The sequence below is a fragment of the Marmota monax genome, unplaced genomic scaffold, assembly GCF_021218885.2.
Source record: "Marmota monax isolate L192 unplaced genomic scaffold, Marmota_monax_Labrador192_F-V1.1 WCK01_AAM20220418_F8-fsc01396, whole genome shotgun sequence".
Taxonomy (NCBI): domain Eukaryota; kingdom Metazoa; phylum Chordata; class Mammalia; order Rodentia; family Sciuridae; genus Marmota; species Marmota monax.
This window is the reverse complement of record NW_026692814.1, coordinates 3619-8512: the sequence shown is the minus strand read 5'-3', so window position 1 is coordinate 8512 and position 4894 is coordinate 3619. Positions and strand designations below refer to the sequence as shown.

Below are 4894 nucleotides of genomic sequence, written 5' to 3'. Positions count from 1 at the left end.
AATATGTCTACCAGACATTTGGAGGAAATTACACTGGGGCAGATGAAGGAAACCATGACTGATTATACATATTTGGCTGCTAGAATTTACTGTATAGTAGCAGGTGCAATTAGTAGGTCAAAGGGTCTTGAAAGACTAAAATTGTGTTAAATTCTCTTGAACCTTGAACAGGCACAATTAAGGAAGGCAGAGAAGAAAGAGATCTGGAGAATGAGTAAGAACTGAACAGGGAATAGACAAAGACTTTTTCAAAGTAATTCTCATTTGAAGACTCATTTTCATCCTTTTTGTTTTAGTCCTATGAATCTTATGTTTGCTATAGAAGAAATAGAGATGCACAACAATTTCTCCTAGAGATGCACTAAAATTTCTCCAATTACTGCCAAATAGAAACCTGGATGATCCACATGGAAATTGCCTCCTTAGAAAACCAAACTATTGCTGAATTTGTCCTCCTTGGCTTCTACAACATCCCTGAGCTGCATTTCCTTTTCTTTATTGTGTTCACTGTTGTCTGTGCCTTCATTGTCATAGGGAATATGCTGATCATTGTGGTGGTGATTAGCTCCCAGAGGCTGCACACGCCCATGTACTTCTTTCTGGCTAATCTGTCCTTCCTGGAGATCCTCTATACATCCACAGTGGTGCCGAAAATGCTGGAGGGCTTCCTGCAGAGGCAGCCATCTCTGTGACTGATTGCTTGATCCAGTTCTTCATCTTTGGTTCTCTAGCCACAGCAGAATGCTTCCTACTGGCTGTTATGGCGTATGACCACTTCTTGGCAATCTGCTACCCACTCCGCTATCCTCTCCTGATGGGGCCTAGATGGTGCATTGGGCTTGTGGTCACAGCCTGGCTGTCTGGCTTCATGGTAGATGGATTGGTTGTGGTCCTGATGGCCCAGCTGAGGTTCTGTGGCTCCAAGAGCATTGATCACTTTTACTGTGACTTCATGCCTTTGGTGGTCCTGGCTTGCTCATATCCCAGAGTAGCCCAGGTGACAATGTTTGTTCTCTCTGTAGTCTTCCACACTGTTCCATTTGGACTGATTCTGACATCCTATGCTCACATTGTGGTGACTGTGCTGAGAGTTCCTGCTGGGGCCAGCAGGAGAAAGGCTTTTTCCACATGCTCCTCCCACCTTGCTATATTGTCCACCTTCTATGGAACTCTCATGGTCTTGTATATCGTGCCCTCGGCTGTCCACTCTCAGCTCCTCTCCAAGGTCTTTGCCTTGCTCTATACTGTGGTCACTCCCATCTTCAATCCTGTCATCTACATCCTCAGGAACAAGGAGGTTCATCAGGCACTACAAAGGCTTCTTCAAGTTAAAAAAATGGAAACAGTTGGTTGAAGAAAGAGGGTAGTGAAGATTTTATTTTGGACTTTGGATGTCTCCACTGAGAAGTCTCCAGAATTGGCTGGAAAGGAATAACTGTTCTATTCCAACCTTCCCCTTTGGCTCTCCTGTAGTTAAACCAAAATACACCAAAAAAGAAGATGCAGAGCAGTACTTTTCAAATGTTAGTTTAAAAACTTATTTAAACTTCTTTTAGTTTTTTATTAAATATGCCGTAAATATTACCCTGATTTGATCATTACCCATAGTATATGCTATATATGTATTGAATATGAATATATGAATTGAATTATCACATTGTACCCCATAAATATATATAGGTAAAATAATAACAAGACAAATGAAAATAGAGAAGCAAAACAGTAATATCAAAACAAATTTAGAAATATTAACTATATTATTGCTAGATGATATTTCAAAATTTCTTTCTACTTATTTATGTATCATAGAGCTTGAAATCTGGTTTTCCATTGAGCAATATGTCATGAACAACTTCCTATATTAAAAAATATCTACTTCTTCATTCTTTGGGGCTTCATTGTATGGCTAACCATAATTTGCTTAAATAATCTTCTATTGGTAGGAATGTTTTAGTTGTAATTAGTTCTTTTATTATGTGTACATTGTGAACATTCATGTTTTTCTATAATAAATGTTTTTGGACATAAATTGCTAGATCTAAGGATATGTATATTCAAAAATATTTAAAGATGAATTCATTTTACTTATTTATTTTTAAATTTTTTAATTGTAGAAGATTTAAAATGTATACAAAAATAGAGAGAATGGCACAATGAGTCCCAATTTGCTATCTGGCTTCAACATAAACATTTGGCTAATTTTGTTTGAATTCCCTACAGCTCCTTTTTGCTTGTTTGTTTTGCTAGAAAATAGCACTACACAAATAAAAGTAGAAGTAAAGTAAAACATTTTGTCTTATCAATGGGAAGGAAAGAAACAAATTCCAGATGCTGGGTAAATATGTTGTGCACATATATATTCCACATGTATTTAGTATATATATATTCCTTTCCTGATACAGACATTAAAAATCCATGCCCACCAGGCCATTAGAGTACTTAACAAAATTATCAATATTTCCTTAATATCATCTAATACACAAGACATATTCAAATTTCTCCATTGATCTTTAAATAATTTCTTAAAATTAGCCAGAGGATATATCAGCTTGGATTATCCATTCAATCATTATTTGCTTGAAAATAATTTTTGAACACCTGCTCTTTCAAGTCATTAGATTAGAATTGAAAAGAAGGTATTAGCTTCTAGATGGCCCAGGAAGAAAGTCTAGACTAAGACGTGAACGTGAAAAAGAGAATGCAGTCTGAGAACTTCAGAAATATTCTTCTTAAGGCAAAGTTATGTATACCCCTGTATCAAGTTATTCACCCACATAGAATTAATCATTAAGTGTTTCAACTGATCACATAATTCATAATGTACAATAACATGAAATACAGTGGATGATACAAATTAACAGAGCACATAGTCTGCTTTTTGATATAATGTATATGGTGTATAAAGGAACACAGGCCAAAAATATAATAATGACTAAAAAAAAATAGTGTGTACTGTTTTTATAATGCAAAGATATCACCCACCTCACCCATTGTCAGTCTGTATTTGAAAGATCAGTTCATTCATAGAGCAATGAACTATTTTATTGTTTTCACTTAAAACTTAAAAAACACAAACATATGTAAGAAATATTCATTTATTCTATTACAAAAAAAAGAAGTGTTTTCAAAAAAGTCCTCCTGCTTTTAGCTGTCTTCCAATTCTCAGCCATAGAATCAGAAACTAATCAGAAAGTCTCAAACATTGCATAAACACATGGATATATAAAACATTCTGAAAAGTGAGGACTAAAGGGGGAAAACTGCATTGGCCCAGTTTCCTTTCTCTTATTATTGATGATGGTACTGATGACATCAATTATCTTTTTTGATGACAGCAAAGATGACTTTGACTATAGCAACGTGATGGGGAGGATCTTCAATATTAAACCCCAGAGAGAAATGCTCATGGTTGTTATCAAATGTTGTAGTGATGTGAATGTATAATCAAAAGCTATTTAACGAACAGCCAATTCAATCCAGTATTATTTTCAGTGGATCATATAATGCTCTAGCACAGCCATGATTTTGACCAACTCTCTTTGTTACTGTGGTAGTGAAATAGAGAGTATTTTTTCTAAAAGTGCATGGTTATTGGGATGATCCATAATCCTTAGAACTCTCCATGCCCAGGATCCTTTTCAATGAACTCTTTACATCCTTCTTTCTCAGGTTTAGAGTGTGAGTTACCAGGGTATACATGACAGCAGCAACCAGCTCCCCAGAGGAGTGAGAAGTTGATGGGGGCTTCAGGTAGGTGGCAAATACTGTGCTGTAGAAGAGGATGACCATGGAGAGGTGGGAGCTGCATGTAGCCAGAGCTTTCCTTTTCCCCTGTGCTGATGGAACTCTGGCCACAGCATGGAAAATACGGGCATAGGAACTTACAACACAGAAGAGAGCACTGATTCCCAAAACCCCAGTCAGAGCCATTGTCAGGTCCTCATTGAGTTGGGCATCAGGGCAAGAAAGCCATAATAGAGGGCCAAAATCACAAAAAAGTGAGGAATCTCTTGATTAACATGGAAAGATAGCTGGGATAGCAACAAGATATGGACTAGAGAGACCAAGTTGGCTACCCCCCATGATATTCCTACAAGCACCCCACATCTGGAAGGTCTCATGACAAGTGGGTAATGCAGTGGATAGCAAACAGCATCATAGCGGTCAATGGCCATGATCGCTAAGAGTAGGTTGTCCATGTCAGCAAAAACAGCAAAGAAGTATAATTGGGTCAGACACCCAGAGAAAGAGATGGATCCATTGTGGGTCCACAAATATTCTAGCATTTTAGGGGATATGGTAGTGGTGAAGCAGAGATCCACCAGGGAGAGCTGGCTGAGGAAGAAGTACATGGGAGTGTGGAGGTGAATGTCAGTGCCAATGGCCAGCAGAAGGAGTGAGTTCCCAAGGAGGCCCAACAAATAGAGAGCCATAAAGAGACAAAAGAGGAACTGCTGGTTTCCCGGATCACTGGACATCCCTGAGAGGACAAAGTCAGGAGTCTTGCTGCAGTTCATTCTGGCCCTTATTGTGCTTCAAGAAGGATTTGGTGTGAAGAGGATCCACTCCTTGCAGACACAAATGTGCAGTAACCTGGATTCTGTATTCTGTCAATGTGTCTCTCTTACTCCAACTGAGGCTTGAAAACTAAAATATCAATGGGAGAGACAAGAGTTGGAATTCAGAAAGGACAACCAACTGAGGAGGCACAAAGACAATGGAGTGAGGGGAACAGAGTTTCCCTAGCATTCTATAAGTGTACAAGTTCTGTGTGGATTAAACTTTGTATTATGTGATATTATAACCACTTGTTTGTGATTCTGTTTTTGACCATGATTTCTTTGAAGGCAAAAGCTGCAGCTCTGTATTTAGCTCAGTGCTTGGCACATAGTTG

The 4894-nt window shown here is 38.2% G+C and overlaps 2 pseudogenes; one reads left to right on the top strand and one right to left on the bottom strand.

The window, feature by feature from the left end:
* Positions 1-407: 407 nt before the first annotated feature.
* On the top strand, positions 408-1354 carry LOC124095304 (olfactory receptor 11A1-like; annotated as a pseudogene).
* Positions 1355-3588: 2234 nt separating this feature from the next.
* LOC124095303 (olfactory receptor 1M1-like) lies at positions 3589-4517 on the bottom strand (annotated as a pseudogene).
* Positions 4518-4894: the final 377 nt, after the last annotated feature.